The sequence below is a fragment of the Chenopodium quinoa genome, unplaced genomic scaffold (genome assembly GCF_001683475.1).
Source record: "Chenopodium quinoa cultivar QQ74 unplaced genomic scaffold, ASM168347v1, whole genome shotgun sequence".
In the NCBI taxonomy this organism is placed as follows: domain Eukaryota; kingdom Viridiplantae; phylum Streptophyta; class Magnoliopsida; order Caryophyllales; family Amaranthaceae; genus Chenopodium; species Chenopodium quinoa.
The window spans coordinates 6238830-6259927 of NW_018742204.1; the positions used below are offsets into that span (position 1 = coordinate 6238830).

The 21098-nt window shown below is 33.2% G+C and overlaps 2 long non-coding RNA genes across 4 annotated transcripts; both read right to left on the minus strand.

The window, feature by feature from the left end:
* Positions 1 to 496: 496 nt before the first annotated feature.
* On the minus strand, positions 497 to 11202 carry LOC110707946. Its single transcript, XR_002508618.1, has 4 exons — positions 10805 to 11202; positions 10077 to 10133; positions 1887 to 1943; positions 497 to 794 (listed from the first exon to the last, which is right to left on the minus strand). It is a non-coding gene; the product is annotated as an uncharacterized LOC110707946 (long non-coding RNA).
* A 1024-nt stretch (positions 11203 to 12226) lies between these two features.
* On the minus strand, positions 12227 to 20399 carry LOC110708006. 3 transcript variants are annotated; one of them, XR_002508633.1, is made up of 10 exons: positions 19951 to 20399; positions 16884 to 19194; positions 16493 to 16807; positions 15938 to 16042; positions 15628 to 15857; positions 15039 to 15251; positions 14857 to 14949; positions 14440 to 14570; positions 14010 to 14360; positions 12227 to 12597 (listed from the first exon to the last, which is right to left on the minus strand). It is a non-coding gene; the product is annotated as an uncharacterized LOC110708006 (long non-coding RNA). The 3 variants fall into 3 exon arrangements; XR_002508630.1 differs by having other exon boundaries at positions 16884 to 20364; XR_002508638.1 differs by lacking the exons at positions 16493 to 16807; positions 16884 to 19194 and having other exon boundaries at positions 19951 to 20334.
* Between the last annotated feature and the right edge of the window lie 699 nt (positions 20400 to 21098).

Below are 21098 nucleotides of genomic sequence, written 5' to 3' on the forward strand. Positions count from 1 at the left end.
AATCTAGTATTCTAATTTTAGTTTCTACCAATAAAATAAAAACAGAAATTTCAAATCCATTATGATACATATTCTAAAATTTTATAAAAACTGATATGAATTGGAACAAGACCGATTTTATATGAAATTTTCTATGGAATTTAGTATGTTAGCGTTTTCGGCCATGAATGTGTAAGGTTCTTACACGATAGAAGTTATCACTGCCCCTCCTAGCGCCAATTGTTCGTATATACTCCAATAACGTACTCATGTCTAGGATTCGTAAAGACCTATCGTCAAACTAAGCACCTACACAATCAAGATCTAACCCCGGGGTTTGACAAGGGTTAACACACTTCGACTGTAAAGTCAATTTCAAGTTTATAATTGTTACACCCTAGAAATTCCTTTCCTTTAAATACCTATTCTACTCTTTTAAAAATACGATTTAGGAATAACTAAGACATTACCGCCACCGTGAAAACGGTTAAGACAATTATCAAAGATACACAGCGGAAGACTCAAAATTAAAAACCGATTAAACAAGTCAACCCAAAGTCAACAAAACGAAAATAAAGTTTAAAACCAAACGAACTAGTCAAATAAAATCAAACTATAACTTGGAACCATTAAAGGCCCTTATTAAAAAACGTTCCCAAAACCAAACCTTTGTGTTAGTCCATACAAAATATATCATAAATAGATAAAGCATAAAACACCTTGTAACCTAATGAAAACTAGTAAGATTCACTCTTCTCTCATGCCCCATCATGCTCATGCTTCAATGCCTGAAAATTTATCTCTACTTGTTTCCACTACTCTCCATTAAAAATGGGTCATCATAGGGCCAAGATAAAGATATGGCCAAATACACAAACACACATAATCAGCAAAGCTTAGTACATAAGCGTAAATAAGCCACACTAACATGCTTTCACCTATCAACACACACTTACCTCATTGCACCTGTTCACAAGCACACACACCAATCAACAAAACACAATGACTATACACTAATTAATTCATTTTGCATTGATTACGCATCGAACAGATTTCCACCTCCTAACCTCCCCCAAATAAATTTGAGGTTAACTGACACGGGAGCTAACCGTGCCAGCGACAAAACCACTCAAAGGTGGCGGAATTCCTGCGCATAATTATAAATAAAAAAAAAGGAATATACAACGTCCTGTACTCTATTAGAAGTTATGGTTAAATATAAAACCCCATAACTCCCCCCATTGTTCATACTCAAGGTATATACGTTCCAAGAGTTTTGGTGCGTAATCTCTTTCACTTTACGTTATTTACTTATTATTAGACTTGGTGATGACTCTCAAAGCATAATAAGTCAATCAACAATAATTATTCAATCAAACAAACATACCAATTTAATTCTTGAATAATTAATGACCACATATTATTTATTGTTGAACCCCTTTTTAATTCTACCACAGTGTCAAAGACACCTTAAACGCATAATGCGCCAAAAATCCTATCCCTCGGTGTTACAAACACCTTAAGTGCACAAAGGCACCAACATACAATTTATTCCTTGTGTACATAGACACTTATATAGCTCCTTCCTCATGCTTAAAGCATCAATAACATTTATTTGAACCATAATAAAATTCCTTTTCAATATTCCAAACATAATTAAACATGTAGTTTAATTAATCATGCCTTCTAACATGCCATAAATAAAAATGCGGTTCAAACACAACATGCCCAAATATAATCTTCCAATCTATAACCATCACAAATAATTCATGCTTTCCAATTCAACCACAAACATCATAAATTCACAATTCCATACATAAACCTTAGCATGATACTACTTGTAATTAATTGAAATCAAACCTAGCATGATCCTACATCACCAAAATATGCTAAGCACGCGTACGTACCTCAATTAAGCTCTTGAAATGGTCAATTACACTACAACACCTCTCGAACCAATTCTCCTACATAAAGGGACAATAAACCTATATTAATTACCTTAGTATACACAAATTTCCAGCAACTTTTAAACATTTTAAAACCTCACTAACAAGCTGAAATTATGGTTTAAAACCTTTAAAACTCTCTCTTGAATAGAGTAATTAAAACCACAAAGTGAAAACTCAATTATAGTGTTCATATAAAAATTCCAGCATACTTTTTAAGGCTTAAACCCTTTAAAAAAAAAATCTGAAAATTATATTAAAACCACTTAAAATATTTTCTACTTATGGGTAATCAACTCCCTTTAATTAATACACAAAAGTAGTATGTAAATAAAAATTCCAGCATTATTCCATCAACAAAAACCCATTAAAATTTCATTAAAACTCAATAAAGATACAATCTTTAAGCTTTATTACCACTTATAATCAATGGGTAAATAAAACCCCCAAATCAATTGTGAGTTAGAACCCTAAAAATCAACACTTTAATAATTAAAACCCTAACTTTTAATACTTCATAAAATCTGAAAATTTAACACTTTATAATCTAAAATTTACAATATTTAATCATTAAAATATAATTATCAAACATACTAATCATGTTTAAACAATTAAAATCAAAACCCCAAAGTATATATTATAGGAATAATTATAAAAACAAAATAAAAGAGGAGAGGGAAGGGAAGAACCACCGTGGGTGGTGGCCAGCCAGCTGGGCGGCTGCTGGCCGGCGGTGGGGTTAGCGGGCAGCAGTGGCAGCAAAAAGGAAAAAGAATTCCCACGTGAAAGAACAAGCAAAAGAAAGGAAAAAAAATAAGAAAAGAAAGAAGAGGAAAGGAAAAAGGAAAAAGGAAAAAGAATAAGAAAAGGTAAATAAGAGGAGAAATAATTACCTTGACCAATTGACTTTTTGTGTGGGAAATTTTGGGGATAAATGGAGTATTTATAGTGTAGAGTAGGTTAGGGTAGGTTTGGGCTTCATAAAAATAATGCACTTAAATGATGAAGTAGGTGGCCCAAAAGTAAAAAATAGGATGATTGGGTTCATAATAAAGATGGGCTACGTTTGGATTAAATACTTGCTTTATCTATAATTCAATAATTAAAATAGTTTGACCTAAAATATATTTTATAATTAAATAAATAATTTATAAAATACATTAAAATACGGGGTATTACAGTCTACCCCCCTTAAAAGAAGTTTCGTCCCCGAAACTTAGGTATAAGAACAAGAAAAAGCTCGCTTGAAAACAAATAAATGTTTGTAAAATTTGAAAATTTCCTTAATATTTTTAGTTGTTGTATTTTTGTAATACTTACTTTCTACCTCATCTATTCATTCACACACAAATTAGTGTGTAAAGTAACTAACTTACTAACCAACTTACACAAAATAGTGTGTAAGATAATAACTTTACTAACAAACTTATACAAAATAATGTGTAAACTATTAGACTATATAACAAACTCACACTACTATTAGTGTAAGATTCAACTTTGGTAATAAACTTACACATCCTAGTGTGTAAAATAACCACACTTATCAACTAAATCAGTGTAAAACTGACGAAAAAGCACTTTAAAATGTCAAAATTAAGGAAAAAGCGCGTAATTCTATCGCACTCTACCCCCCTTAAAGAAAACGAGTTACGCCCCCGTAACTCCACTAAACTCAAATTTAGAATCATGTTGATCTTTTCTCATTCCATCTTTGGTAAGGTCATAACACTTCGCTGTATGCATTCTTTGTTGCAAACCAAAATTCTTATTAATTCTTACTTATTATACCAAAAATAATAAATTCCCATCTATACTATCTTTCACCCATCCTCTAGTAAAAGTATGAAGCACTTTGATATTCGAAACTTTGATTTGTCTAGCTTTTTCATGATCAAATTGGCTGAACTCAATAGATCTCTTTGCAACTCATACCTTTAGTTAATGTTCTTTCACAATGACTTATGAAAATTGTCTTATACTTTACCAAGGTCCGATAATATGCCAAGTTATTTACCACTTTACCAATTCTATGCAAATTCATATATATTTCTATATACTTTGGCTCAAATTTACTTTCTTACCAAAATTCATCTTTTGTCTTATGGGTTACACTTTCCATAACACTTGTGTCTTGTCCGTTGTTAAACTTGCACTACTCAGATCAAATCCATTCATGTATACTTTTCTTGCTTCGGTCACTAATGTTCCCCAACATAGTGAATTTTCATGGTTTTTTTTTATTCCAACCTCAAAATGTTGCCATACCAATGCTGGCTTGTATGGTGACTTTGTTACATCCTTTTCTGAAATTGAATACGCTTGTTTTCTGCATAAATTCCCCTGTCAAATATTATTTCGCTATTATACCAATGGGTGGAGGTTGTAATAGTCTCCAATGTATTACCAAAGTTCTCCTGTATACCTCCTTCTAGGATTTTGAAAGAAACTAGGAATTTTTATCTGACATGATATTTTCAGGAACTCCATGTAATCTCACAACGAAATTTGATGTAAGCCTTCGCAAGTTGCTCCATCTTTTAAGTCTCCTTCATCGGGTTTTAAACATTGCGGACTTAGACAATCTATCCACTACAATCCGAATAAATTAATCACTCTAAACCCTCAATACACCTTTACCAAATCATTTTTGCAGCTTGTCCTTTCCTGGTTGTATTACATTTCCTTTAAACCTCTTACTCTTACAAAGTATACTCAAGCTTTTATCTCCATGAATATTAAAGTGACATATCCTCTTACAAATTCGATCAAATTCACACTCTCTACTTGATTTTTTTTCATTTCCTCGAATATTGTTGGTCTCATGCTGTAGTTACCCCAACATTTTTTTTAACTTTCCTTTTCCAACACTTTCAAGGAGATTAATTTCCTTATTTTCCCTTAAATTTAACATTATTAGCAACGTATTTGCCCAATACATTACTTCCCTTTCAATGACATTGAATGTCTCTTCCACGGTCCTCTATCAACTCCAATAATTTCTTGTTACATATTTAAATCCTTGTGTGTGAGAGTTTATCTCAAACTTTAAACTTTAAAATTCATTCTCAAATAACATTAGTTTATACAAAGTTATTTCACACTTATTACTTTCCATGAACTTCCAATTACTCTTCACCAGGGCATTCACTTGTTAATAATCCTTTCGAATCTATCAAAATCTTCCACACCGTTGTCCAACTTTAACCTCAACTATAATTGTTGTATCACGGAGTCCATAATTCACCGCTTCTATCACTGTTACATCAACTTTTCCTCTTATTGTGAGGTTTCCCAAAAATGGTCCTTTCTCAATCACAACTCACACTCGGAAAAAACTTGCGTGCATTTGCTTTTCTCTAAGCATCAACACGTTTTATTACAGATGTTCACATCGTCCTTTCCTTCCCATTCTTAGAATTCACCAAAATACCTTCAATGAAAATACTGAATTCCATAAGTCCATGGAAATTATAGGTGATTCATTATCCCAAAAGGAAAAAATGAAAACTCGAATCGTCCAAACCTTGTCATAAGCGCCAAATTCTAAATATCCTCTTTCGAATATTTTTACTTAGTAGTTCTATCCTCAAGTCTAATATCGAAATTATATTTTCTCCTTTCATTTGATCAAACAAATCGTCGCTTTAAAGCAAAGGATAATTATACTTATTTGTCACATCGATCAATCCCCCATAGGCACATTACAAACACTTCCATCCCTTTCTTTAACAATTACATGCGCTCTCCAGGGTGATGTAACCTTCTTTCAATGACTTCAATAGTATCTTTCAATACCCTTCAAGAAATGCAACATTAACCCTTTCTCCACACGCAAATATGTCCATATAATACCTCCAACTTCACTTACCTGTATATCCTTGCTTATATTTCCCATGCTTACACCTTTTCTCCAATTAAATCCATAATCTTTCTTCTAACATCCTTTGAATAAATCTCGTGACCCTTAAATAATCTCAACTTCAATCACCTCATATACAATCCTTACTCAAGTTATTTCAACACATCTCAATCAAATTCATAAATCTTGTCATAAACTCTTTCTCCTTTATGACATTTTTACATCCATAGTTCAATATTCTCGACACTTTCAAGTATACAACGTCTTCATAATTCAAAATTCCTTAAGTACAAGACCAAAATATTCCTTTAAAGCTCTTTAGCCATTTTGTTGAACTTTCGCCTATTACCTTCTTTCTTGATTTGATTCCTTATCTTTATTTTTGATCTCACCTTTCTTTTAGCTAATATATGAATTGATTATTTATAATTCAATTCAATCAAACTCCCAAAGACTTTATGTCTTGAAAACCACCCTTAAACTCATAGTTCGCCATCCTTCAACTCATTCCCTTAAGTTTAAAGAAATATCATTTTCTTGAATACCGAGAGATCTTAACAACTTGGAGTACTTCTCGAAACCAAGTAATCTTTTCATTTCCACTTAATTAAACCTCACTATCATTTCTTTCTATCTGCATGAAAAACTGGTAAAACTTATTTCGGGTTTGTTATCTCAAACATCTCCAAATAAGATCGGATGTAAACATAACTTGTTCGTTCCCTCTGACATGGTAAAATCAACTATCTCCAGTAGTTACCATACAAACTTTTATTGACTCTCAAATTCTCAAGACACAAATTGTTTTTAAACAACTTGTATAACACTTTAACTCAACCGTCAAAACTTCATGAATTGATCTCCCTTTGGTTTATATATAGTTTTCACTTCTTAACACCATCTTGTTTCACCCTTTTCCCACTATGGGATTGTTGGTGGTTATATCCTCCGTGTCTCCTTGGCAATCTGTCAAGCTTGCCTTACTACCTTGTTTAAATAATTCCATTATTAAAATTGCTTCTTGTTACCATACTTTCTTGATGATAAAACTGGTTGTTATATAGGTTGGGTTGAAACACTTAGCTTCCTCTTATTCTAATCAATTAACACCAACCACTAAACTCAATCAAGAAACAATTATCATTTAATTCGAATTAAGGTGTGAGGTAAATTTTATTTTTTTTTTGTCCTCATTCCCAATAATTCGAATACATAAAATCTTGATTGATAAACAACCAAAATTCATATACTTAAACAAACACTCAAAAATAAAAAATAAAAAAAATATCCCCATTAACTGCTACTCACAAAGGGAAGAAAGAAATGAGTAGCACTTGGAAAACAATAGAAATAATAAGGTTGTTGAAAAACTCTAAAAGATTAGGTGAATAAATTCAAGAATTTTCTCCAAAATGATAGCATTGCTACCCATAATGACTCCTTGAAGTAAAATAATTATCCTCATATCCCAAGTGAAAGAATAAATACTCATAACTCCTAAATAACATATGTTAATATTCTCAAGGTTGAACATGTGACAATGTATTTAAGGTCCAACATAACAAGAGTCCTCAATATTCCAACAAGATCATAACTTCTCAAAACTCCAACCATATATTAAAATATATATGCTCAATTCTCCATCCCAAATTAAATAACTTTAATCATAAGAAATGATAAGTCACTAAGCTTAAAATGTCAAACTTCAATTGATATTGAGTATCCCTCAACTCATATAATAACTTTCATCATTACTCATCTCTAATCAAGTCCTATGCTCACCTCTCTTGGGCTCTTGTTCAATTCGATTCCAATTCAAACTCATACTCAAAGACAAAACATATTCCTCTGAATAGATAATATCCCCAAATGATTTCATCCTTAAACTCCTTAACCATATGCATTAAAATCAATCTCTTTATCCTTATAACTTGGTGTCTCCATACACAAGTGTACAAAACTCAAATTACTCATTTTTAATATCTAGACAACGTATCTTAACAACAAATTATCCCAAAATAATACTCACATTCATGTGATGATGTGCATCCAAAATTTCTTCGAAAATACATCTCAAATAAGACCATTGAAGCGAACCATCCTAACATAAGCAATTGAACTCTCAAAATCCTTAACATTCCTCAAAATTCTCATTATAGAAACTCACAGGGTATAGGTTTAGGGATCCTACAAGAAAACGGGATCAACTACCAATAGGAAACCCTTCCCATAACCATATAATACAGTTCTTGCATATAATTAAGTTCGATGTTCAATCAAACAATCTTGGTAGCTCACATATAATGATTCACATATTACATGTTGTCATCAATAAACATTTAGTCATACAACATGCTTGAACACCTCTTAAAATATATATATATATATATATATATATATATATATATATATATATATATATATATATGCACATAGGAAAGAAATTAAATTCTAGCCTATATGCCCTTTCTTCTCCTACCCAAGCTCACCAACATGCTTATAAAAGCTTTTAACACATATTTCTTACCTCAATCCTTGCTTTCCTGCAACATAAACAAACTAAAAATATTCAGATGCTCTTCATAAAAAAAAAAAAAAAATTGGTCATTCCTAAAATAAAAACAAAAATGAAATTCAAAACAATTTAGTTTAACACCGTTTAATTTAATAAGCACTTGGCCAAGTTTTAAAACAAAACACTTTAAAATACTTTTTTATTTTTTTTGCTTTAGTGGTAATAAAATCTCAACCTAAGCTCCTAGATACCACTTTGTAACACCCTAGAAATTCCTTTCCTTTAAATACCCATTCTACTCTTTTAAAAATACGATTTAGGAATAACTAAGACACTACCACCACCGTGAAAACGGCTAAGGCAATTATCAAAGATACACAGCGGAAGACTCAAAATTAAAAACCGATTAAACAAGTCAACCCAAAGTCAACCAAACGAAAATAAAGTTTAAAACCAAACGGACAAGTCAAATAAAATCAAACTATAACTTGGAACCATTAAAGTCCCTTATTCAAAAACCGTTCCCAAAACCAAACCTTTGTGTTAGTCCACACAAAATATATCATAAATAGATAAAGAATAAAACACCTTGTAACCTAATGAAAACTAGTAAGATTCACTCTTCTCTCATGCCCCATCATGCTCATGCTTCAATGCCTGAAAAATTTATCTCTACTTGTTTCCACTACTCTCCATTAAAAATGGGTCATCATAGGGCCAAGATAAAGACATGGTCAAATACAAAAACACACACAATCAGCAAAGCTGAGTACATAAGCGTAAATTAGCCACACTAACATGCTTTCACGTATCAACACACACTTACCTCATTGCACCTGTTCACAAGCACACACACCAATCAACAAAACACAATGACTAGACACTAATTAATTCATTTTTCATTGATTATGCATCGAACGGGTTTCCACCTCCTAACCTCCCCCAAATAAATTTGAGGTAAACTGACACGGGAGCTAACCGTGCCAGCGACAAAACCACTCAAAGGTGGCGGAATTCCTACGCATAATAATAAATAAAAAAAAGGAATATACAGCGTCCTGTACACCATTAGAAGTTATGGTTAAATATAAAACCCCATAACTCCCCCCATTGTTCATACTCAAGGTATATACGTTCCAAGAGTTTTGGTGCGTAATCTCTTTCACTCTACGTTATTTACATATTATTAGACTTGGTGATGACTCTCAAAGCATAATAAGTCAATCAACAATAATTATTCAATCAAACAAACATACCAATTTAATTCTTGAATAATTAGTGACCACATATTATTTATTGTTGAACCCCTTTTTAATTCTACCTCAGTGTCAAAGACACCTTAAACGCATAATGCGCCAAAAATCATATCCCTCGGTGTTAAAAACACCTTAAGTGCACAAAGGCACCAACATACAATTTATTCCTTGTGTATATAGACACTTATATAGCTCCTTCCTCATGCTTAAAGCATCAATAAAATTTATTTGAACCATAATAAAATTCCTTTTCAATATTCCAAACATAATTAAACATGTAGTTTAATTAATCATGCCTTCTAACATGTCATAAATAAAAATGTGGTTCAAACACAACATGCCCAAAATATAACCTTCCAATCTATAACCATCACAAATAATTCATGCTTCCCAATTCAACCACAAACATCATAAATTCACAATTCCATACATAAACCTTAGCATGATACTACTTGTAATTAATTGAAATCAAACCTAGCATGATTCTACATCACCAAAATATGCTAAGTACGCGTACGTACCTCAATTAAGCTCTTAAAATGGTCAATTACACTACAACACCTCTCGAACCAAGTCTCCTACATAAAGGGACAATAAACCTATATTAATTACCTTAGTATACACAAATTTCCAGCAAATTTTAAACATTTTAAAACCTCACTAACAAGCTGAAATTTTGGTTTAAAACCTTTAAAACTCTCTCTTTAAGAGAATAATTAAAACCACAAAGTGAAAACTCAATTATAGTGTTCATATAAAAATTCCAGCAAACTTTTTAAGGCTTAAACCCTTTAAAAAAATCTGAAAATTATATTAAAACCACTTACAATATTCTCTACTTATGGGTAATCAACTCCCTTTAATTAATACACAAAAGTAGTATGTAAATAAAAATTCAAGCATTATTCTATCAACAAAAACCCATTAAAATTTCATTAAAACTCCATAAAGATACAATCTTTAAGCTTTATTACCACTTACAATCAATGGGTATATAAAACCCCCAAATCAATTGTGAGTTAGAACCCTAAAAATCAATACTTTAATAATTAAAACCCTAACTTTTAATACTTCATAAAATCTGAAAATTTAACACTTTATAATCTAAAATTTACAATATTTAATCATTAAAATATAATTATCAAACATACTAATCATGTTTAAACAATTAAAATCAAAACCCCAAAGTATATATTATAGGAATAATTATTAAAACAAAATAAAAGAGGAGAGAGAAGGGAAGAACCACCATGGGTGGTGGCCGGCCAGTTGGGCGGCTGCTGGCCGACGGCGGCGTGGCAAGTGGTGGCAGACCGGCGGTGGGGATGGCGGGCAGCAGTGGCAGCAAAAAGGAAAAAGAATTCCCACGTGAATGAACAAGCAAAAGAAAGGAAAAAAAATAAGAAAAGGAAAAAAGAAAAAGAATAAGAAAAGGGAAATAAGAGGAGAAATAATTACCTTGACCAATTGACTTTTTGTGTGGGAAATTTTGGGGATAAATGGAGTATTTATAGTGTAAAGTAGGTTATGGTAGGTTTGGGCTTCATAAAAATAATGGACTTAAATGATGAAGTAGGTGGCCCAAAAGTAAAAAATAGGATGATTGGTTTCATAATAAAGATGGGCTACGTTTGGATTAAATACTTGCTTTATCTATAATTCAATAATTAAAATAGTTTGACCCAAAATATATTTTATAATTAAATAAATAATTTATAAAATACATTAAAATACGGGGTATTACAATAATAGTAAGAAAGATGATAAAAGAGAGTTTTTTTTGTGTCAGAAATTCTACCTTGTAACCAAGCAAATCATAAGTATTTATACGAAGATGATTAGGCCATATGACTTGCATGTCATCAGGCCATGTGGCTTGCGTCCACATGATGGAGATTAACTGACCACGTGGCTAACCATGCATATATATATGAGAAATTTTATATGCTTATATGACCTTAGGTACGGTATAGAAAGTAAGCATTCATTGGGGTGTGACCCGACCTGGATCCATTGTTACCAGGGCATAGCGGCACCGATAACATCATATACAACAAGCCCACGTGCCACCGTGTCATATTGTGCTCATATGCTTAAATCATGTTTGATTGTGCTTAAATTAATCATGTCGTGCATAGAAGAAGAACATGGCCTAAGTTAAGCCGCCATTGCATTGCTCACACACTTCATAGGGCCAACTTCTTTAATTCTATTAAACTAATACGTAATATAAACTACAAGATATTATATCAAAGAGGGCAATTTAAATCGCCCTCTTAGATTCAAATTTCGCCTTATTAGGCAAAAAGGGCGATTTTGAAATCGCCCCCAAGTCGCCCTATTAGCTTCGTCCTATTAGCTTCAAAGGGCATACAAATTTTTCGCCCTCTTTGTTAAATATCAAAGAAGGCATAAAATTTCGCCCTCTTTGATCAAAATCAAATAGGGCAAAAAATTTCGCCCTCTTTGATCAAAATCAAATAGGGCAAAATTTTCGCCCTCTTTGATTGAATCAAGCAAGACGAAAATTCTTTTTGCCCTCTATAAAGCAACTCAAACAAGTCAATTCATGTTGCCCTCCTTGCTCAAAATTCGCCCTGTTTGATCAATTTTTAAAGGGCAAAATCAAAGTCGCCCACTTTGTTCAAATTTTTTTTTTTTAAAATAATAATTCTAGGTGCCAATAGGCTTAAATTTTCTATAATAGGTGCTAATAGGCATAAATTTTAATTTGGTCATTATATATACAAAAGTATTAACCAAGTTTTCTAGTAAATATATACAAAAGTATTAACCAAGTTGTCTATCAAGCAATCTTCTCATCCTTGCAACTAGCCTTTTGGTGTCCTCCATCCCCAAAACATTGACTTGATCCCCTAACTGCAAACTTGACAAAAATAAAACTAATGTAAATTAATAAAGGTCATGGACAGCTTCTTCTTCCAAGCGCTTTTTACCCTTTGGTCGACCAGATCTTTTCACATCCGGTTCATTAAGTAACAACAAAGCTTTCTCCATATCAATATCATTAGCAATCACACTCTGCATTCATGAAGGAAAACACATTGATCCATCAGTCACTAAAGCAATGAACAAAAAAATATAAAAAATAATAAAAAATAATTCTCTATAGTTGTTTAGATAATCAAAGCTGCAAATGCCTTCAGCAGTTCAGCCAAAATTCATTGTTATCAATCTTAAATACCAAGTAAAAAAAAGCTCACCACCACCACCAACAACAACAATAGTAATAAACACCTTATGGTGAATGAAAAAAGGCTCGTATCTAGGTCTGAAAATTTCATACTCCAATTTTTTAAGCACCCAAATAGATAATTGCCCCAAAAAAGTCACAAATCTCCAAAAAAAAAAAAAAAAAGAATATAACAGCAAAATTTGTGCTAGAATAATCATAAAAAAAATTCATGATCCCAGAAAAAATTGACAAATTCAGGGAAAATGCAGAAGAACCCAGAAAAATTAAGCAAGAAAAAACCTTGGGATAAGATCGGAAGCTAGAAATGGCAGCATTTCGAGCAGTAATTGAAGCAGCAGAACCAATTGCAGAGGAGAAGAATCTAAATCCTTCATTAGAAGAAGAAGGTCTGCAACTGCTGGAATTATTCAGAAATCCCTTGACATTATTGTATAAAATGGAATTCAAAGCTTTGTTCTTCTTCAACAATGACACAACTCTGTTCATTTTTGCTTCTCTCTTGGGTTTCAAGGGTTTAGTGGCTTCAACAGCTTACACGACTGAGGTTTTAGAGGAGGTTTCGCCCAAACTATAAACTTTTTTTCTCACTTTGCTAGGATAGTTTTGAGGTGAAGCAGGTACTCAGACAAAAAAATGAGGATATAGAAGGTTGATGTTTAAATTAAAGTTGTTACAGAAAAAGAGAAGAACACGAAAAGCAATATTAGACTTCTCGTTCTAGGTCTGAAAATTTCATGCAACATAGCTAGCACAAGACCAAATTATTATCCCATTTTAATCCCATAAACAGAAGGTTTGGAAGTTAAATCCTTTTTTCCATAATATAGAAGGTTATATCAAGTTGTCCTCAAAATATGAGTACCATGACCGTATATGTGCACTTACAGAGGCCTATATTCATGAGATCATGACTGATAGGCAACAATAACAACTAATCCTATCAAAACCACTAGCAAAAAAACAGGCAAAACATAGAGCATGAAATACAAGGCTGAAACTGTTGATACTTTAATTTACTCGAACATAAAAAAAGAGAGTACTGATTCAGTTACTGAGAAAAACATATATAAAGAGCAACCAACAGAGGTAAACAAGTTGGAAGAAATAGCAATGTAGGACATTCTGTCATGTTTAGTACCATATATACATAAGAATATTAAAATTCAAGGAAACATTCATGGCTTGAAAATGCATCCACAAGGCAATTTTATGCAAAGAGTGAGCTAGAAAATATTACCTCTATCAAGCATCAAGGCCAATCTTCTCCATGATTAACCGAAGCTTTTGTTCTAGGTCTTCTTGTTTCTTCTTAGACGCTTCCAATTCAGCTCGCATAATATTATTTTCATTTTGTAGTTTTTCAACATTATGTTCCAGCTCAGCTCTCCCTATCTTTCCATCTTTAGACGACACCGGGTGCCCTTTGCCTAAACCACGGGCATAACCTGAACGATGTCCAAGAACCTTCACATAAGCTTCTTCAAGAGTAAGATTATCAACCCCCTTTTCACTAATTTCTTTCTCATGCAACTCCCTTAATTCCTTGAACTTCTCCTCGGCCTCATCGTCAAACTTCCCATTTTTATGCCTTACAAGATAAAACAAAGTAAGAATTTTAAAATAAAGAAAAAAAAAGTGTTCGTGCATTAGACAAATATTCAATATACCTCTTTGACTTCTCCCATAACTTTAAATACATGGGATCATCATTAGCTTTGGATGCAGTGGTTACATTTGAACTAGAACCATTGATTTCGGTGACCTCATTCTCATTTTCACAAGCTTGTGCCTCAAGTTCCTATCAAATCATATACATACACTTTAATTTCAGTAAGATCAATCCATTTAGGAAACAATAATAATCAGAGCAACAAAACTAGAAATGTGAGCCAGAAGATCATCTGATGTAACCACAATGAAAATTCCACCAACAGACTGTGTTACTAATTGGTAACTGATTATTTGATATCCAAATTAAAGGAAAACAGAACCAGAAATTAAGATTCAGATTAGGATGGTCAAAAACAGAAACTGAACCAGAAGATCATCTAAATGATCAGATTAATTTAAACATTTATACTCACCAATTCATAAATTATGCAAGTTGTTGATTTCGCACCACATGTCAACTTGATCTTCTTTGCAAGAGCATTAGCCCGATTCTTCTCACTCCCTTCCTAAAGGTTACAAAATAGCATATAGGATTAGTAAGGGGAAGAAATGCAAATTGCAGAATTTTGATTACAAGAGCATTCCTATTACTTACCTTCTGCTTAGGAGAGCTCCAATAGTTATAAACAAGCCACTTCCATTAGTCAAGATTTATTGAAGGTGGGCAAGCACGCTCCGCCTCTAATAAAGATTTTCTATTTGAAAAATAGTCAGCCTTCAACCTTTCTCTCCAATGCCTATAAAGGGTGGAGCATTGAATCTTTATTGCTTTGCAAATGTGTGCACCTTCACCCAATTCGTACTTTGACTACAAGAATATTTAAATTTAGTGATATGAACTTTGACTACAAGTGTTTGTCTAATAATAGCAGAAAAAAAGCATAAAGGAACAATCAAAAGTACTAAATCAGCAGACCCAAAAATTACAATACCAACTGACATTTCAATTAAGCCTAAGAAATAATCACTTATGCACACCTTTATCCCCTTGTTTGATGATAAATATTGATCATAATTCATAGTTACATAAAGTTAATTAGTCCCATGCTAATCCCAAAAGTATTTAGCAACGGAATATTTTCCATGAAAACTAGAAAACAGAACAGAATCATGCAACTCAGTCAACATGCACCACTCCAAACATTTTAGAGAGTCATTAAGATTGAATTTGCAAGATTATATACCTTAATCCTTGCATATAATCGATCTGAAATCCCTTCAGGCATATCACTCCATTTAGGAACATCAAGGGGGAAAATCTCCTTCACCCAGTAAGCACACTCAGCAACAAATTGATTTTCACGCTCACCCACAACAGCTCCTAATGCTGGAGGAATATTAACCTTGAGCTTTCCGGGTTGAATGCTTTGCAACTTTTTATACTTGAGTGCTCTACTTGGACCACGAAAGGGACCTAATTGAAAATACATTACACAAATCAGCTAGGAAATAGAACTATAAATAGAAAACAGAACAGAAAATAGAACACATTACCTTTTCTTTTCTTAGGTTGTTGAGAGGTCGACCCTACAAACTCATTACTATTATTATTAGAATCTAATTGCGATAATGATGATTGAGTCTCCAGATTCATTGACCCTACAAAATCATAAATATAAAACAAAATCATAAATAGGAAACAGAAAATAAATAGCAAAACAGAAAACAGAAACAGAAAACAAACAACAGAAACAGAAAACAAACAACAGAAACAGAAAACAAAATTGATATAACAAATTTTGACATATAAAACATACAGTGAGTTAAGTAGTAAACTTACCAGATGATGAATAATACTTAATAGAAAACAGAAAATAAACAGCAAAACAAAAAACAAACAACAAAAACAGAAAACAGAAACAAAAAACAAAATAAAATTATAGACAGAAATAGAAAACAAAAACAGAAATAGACTTATAAAACCAGTAGCTTATTTTACATAAGTTTGAGATTTAAAAAAAAAAAGACAAAAGATGGAATAGCAACAAGCTTCTTTTCACATAATGATGAATTAATGATTAAAAGAATAAAAAGATATAGAAGCCTTACTCCACAAATGGTTGTACTTCTGGACAATTCATAAGAACATTTAATTGAGCTTGCTCCCAATCTAAAATGCTCAATTGCTTGAATGTTCTTCTACCTAATGGATTTCCCTTGTTTTGAAAAACGGATAGTTAAAACAATGGAGAATGATAATTCTTATCCAAGTCATTTCTACTCATGCGATTGAATTTTGTCTCAACACCACTTAAATATCTAGAGACGAAGGTAAGACATTCTTCCATTATACGGGCATTAGCTATAGAGCCTTCTGGTTGAGCTTTGTTAGTTGCAGTAGGCGGCTTCATGGTGTACATTTCCCTACGAGAAATAACCTTATTAAATGATGCCACAAATTAAACAATCACATATAAATGTAAATGAGCCACAAGATTACCTTTCAAATCGATATTGCCAACAATATTGCACTAGCCCAGCAAGCTTGGCCTCAGTAGCCAAGTGGATTGGGAGGTGAATCATAATATCAAAGAATGATGGAACAAACACCTTTTCAAGCTTACAAAGAGTTATTGCAATACTCTTTTCCAATCGCTCCAACACATCAATTTTTAGAGTTTTGGAGCACAATTGCTTAAAAAACAAGCTTAGCTCAACCAAAGGTTCTAACACTTGCTTAGGCAAAATGCCTTGAAATGCCGGTGTAAGCAAATCTTGCATAAAAACATGACAATCATGGCTTTTCATGTTCGAGATTTTTCCATCTTCTACACTTGCACATCGAGCTATGTTAGAAGAGTAACCATCTGGCACTTTAACCTTAGACAACCACTCCGATACTCTACGCCTCTCAAGCAATGTCAATTGATAAGGAGCTATAGGAATTGCATATTTATCACCTATCTTGATAGGTCTCAATTTCTCATGCATGTTCAACTTCAACAAATCCTTTCGTACGTTCAAAGTGTCCTTTTTCTTATTAAGAATATCAAGTACAGTTGCTAAGATACTATCACAAATATTTTTTTTCAATGTGCATCACATCTAAGTTATGCCTTACCAAAAGCTTACTCCAATAAGGGAGTCTAAAGGAGGTACTAAACTTCTTCCATTGGTCAAATAAGTATCTTTGAGTTCTCTTTCTCTTCTTCCCAAATATCACATTCGGAACACCATCAAATGCTTCTACTATTTCATCCCCCGACAAAGGGATAGGAGGTGGTCGTCTTTCTGTTTCTCCATTAAAAGATTTTCTATCCATTCTCCATCTATGATCAGGATCCAAGAATCTTCTAGTACCATCAAAGAATTCTTTCCTTCCAAGCTTCAATCTCTCGTGTGAGGTATCTTTGTGACATGATGGACAAGCAAGTTTACCAGAATTACTCCAACCACACAAATTTCCATAAGCGGGAAAATCACTCATTGTCCACAATAGGGCTGCCTTCACTGTAAAGTTTTGGCGACTATGTGAATCATAAGTTTTCACCCCAACTTCCCATAATTCTTGAAGTCCATCAATCAATGGTTCTCAGAACACATCAATATCTATTCCAGGAGACTTGGGACCGGGAATTAGGAGTGACAACATGATGTATGGACTTGTCATGCACATCCATGGTGGAAGATTATATGGCACCAAAAACATTGGCCAAATGCTATAATTAGCGCCAAAATGTCCACCAAGATTAAAGCCATCAGTCGAAAGACCTAATCTCACATTACGTGGATCGATTGTAAACTCCGGAAATGACTCATCAAGCTTCTTCCATGCCATTGAATCGGATGGGTGCCTTAATATGTTGTCATCAAGTTGTTGCCTCTCTTTATGCCATCGCATGTGCTTTGCAATTTTCAATGACATGAAAAGCCTTTGAAGCCTTGGCACTAAAGGAAAATGGCGAAGAACCATACGAGGTACTTTAGGCATTCTTTGTGAGGCCCCTTGAGATTCTGAGAAAGTAACACTATCATCAAATTCACCGCTACCTTCCTTCCATCTAGACTCCTCACAAATAAGGCATGAATCAACATTTTCATACTATTTTCTATAAAGTATGCAATGATTGACACAAGCATGAATCTTCACATAATTCAACCCAAGGTCTTTTGTGTACTTCTTGGCTTCATAAGAGCTTTTTGGAAAGTTTGGGTCATAGTTAAAGGCCTTTTGTAATGCACTAAGAAGCCTATTAAATGATTTCTCACTCCAACCCCCACTAACCTTAAGGTGTAAAAGAGTTACAATGAATTCAAGCCTTGAAAATGTTTTACAACCCAAACATAGCTCTTCTTCTGCATCTTTCATCAATCTATAAAATTTATCGGGAATCTCAGAACAATCTCCATCCCCTCCATCCCCGTCGTGCTCCTCTGGCACTACATTTGTCGCATCATGTACCAAAGAAGCCATCTCTTCTGATACAAGAGGACCTTCATCATATAACTCATCACCTTCCTCCTCGGACATCTCCATCTCACCGATGTCAAGGGATTGTTCCTCCCCATGGAATACCCATGGATTGTAATCAGGGTCTATTCCCACTCGAAGGAGATAAACATGCATTGTCGCTCGGTCATGGTCAAATTAATTTAGACAATTCAAACAAGGACACCTCTTCTTATCCCTAGAATTAGGGTTAGTGTCCTTGAAAGCAAAATCAAGAAAGTATTTAACACCATTTCGGTAACTTGGTTGAAGCCTACCATTCAACCCTTGAACATGCATCCAACTTCTATCATTATCTATTCTATATTACATAAAACAATATATAAGTATACCACACTGTTATAAAAAAAGGTGGATACATGCATCTTTTTAATCATCCATGTTTAAAAAACATCACACTTTCTATCAAACTTAAATTCATTAGTGAGTACTAAATTAATTATAATACTTTTAGCTTACTGCAATGTTGGGCAACCTTTTACTTGATCATCAGTTTCATCATATTATTTCACCTAATGTATGCTTTTATAAGATTAATTAGTAACCTTGTAGTCAATTTAAATGTACACTGTTATACCCTTGGATGTTTGGTGAATATTACCTCACTGGCTCACTACTAGCTAGTATAATACTATAATATAAACAGCAGCTTTAGCAACTAAGATGGCACATGCGCATATTTTCAGATAGAGTAATCAATTATCACAATTCATAGTAATCAAAACAAATTACAATTATCCCAATTCACAGTAATCAATACCTCATACGATCAATTAAGCAATTAATTCGATAAACCGCTGATAAAATACGAATAATTCTGATTAGCTTCTCCATAATCTATCTGACATTACTAGCATAAATAACAACTCCCAAAAACTTGCAGAATTAACAAATTGACAAAAAAAATTGACAAATGTAGAGCAATACTAACATGCAGGAACAAATTGACAATAAAAAAATCAACAAATTTAGAGCAATATTAACATGCAGGAAAAAATTGACAAAAAAAAATCAACAAATTAAGAGCTTAATCATATAGTTTTGAGCCAAAATTTACCAAAATTTTGAGACACAATTAGAGCGACTTCGAGCAATGATTTGGAGCGAAATCTGACTTGCAATCTGACCGACTTCGAGCAATGAATCTGAACGTCTATTAGGAGTGAAGAATTAGAGCGAAGAATTAGGTCAAAGAATTAGAGCGAAGAATCATAGATTTGCGATTTGCGATTTGGGGTTCATACATTTTTGGGGGAAAACATTCAGAGAGAAAACGTTTAATTTTTTATGTCCTTTTGTTTTGATAGAGAAAACCTTTGTTTTATTTTATTAAAATGTTTATTAACCAACGAGGGCAAAAAAGGAATTCTCCCTCTTTGCTATTGACCAAGGGCGAAAATAAAACTGTTTGTTTTTTTTTTGTTTTGTAAAATAAAAAAAACGTTCACTTTGTTATTTTATTGAACAACGAGGGCGAAACTGGATTTCGACCTCTTTGCTCTATTATAGAGGACGATTTTGTGAATTCGCCCTCTTTGCTATATTATAGAGGACGAAAAATAAATTTGCCCTGTTTGCTTTGAAGTATAAAGACGAAAGTAACATTGGCCCTCTTTGCTTTGTAATAAAAGGGCAATTATAATTTCGCCCTCGCCCTCCTTGATCAATGTTTATCGCCCTCTTTGATTTTTTTCTTGTAGTGATATGGTCAGTCAGTAGATCGAGACATAATATTCTTGAACACTAGAAATTAAAGTACTAACTCATCTTACGAAACAATTATGGGCCATATCACTTAAAATTATCCACTACATCATCACACATTCACACCACCCTACATACTCCATCAATCGATCAAAAAAGGTAGTTAGGTAATTAATCTTACCAAAAGAACCAAAAAATTACTAGAGCATACGAAGCCTCTTAATTAGTAAACCCTTTGAAAGGGCAAAAAGGGGTTGCTAAAAACCAACAAGTCAATCTATTTTGTCAATTACTAACTAGTATCTAATTTGCTTTGACTAAACAAGTTCTTAACTTCAAATTAAAGATGATAAGGAGATGTAGCTTGGATCCGATGCTTTCGCTTTTCGAGAAATTGTCTCAACGATCTCGAAAGGCCGGTTTGTGGCAATCTTTGAGATTTGTTGCGATGCGATTGTAACGTTGAGATATGGTCTTCCTGTTGTGGCCGGAGATTTACAC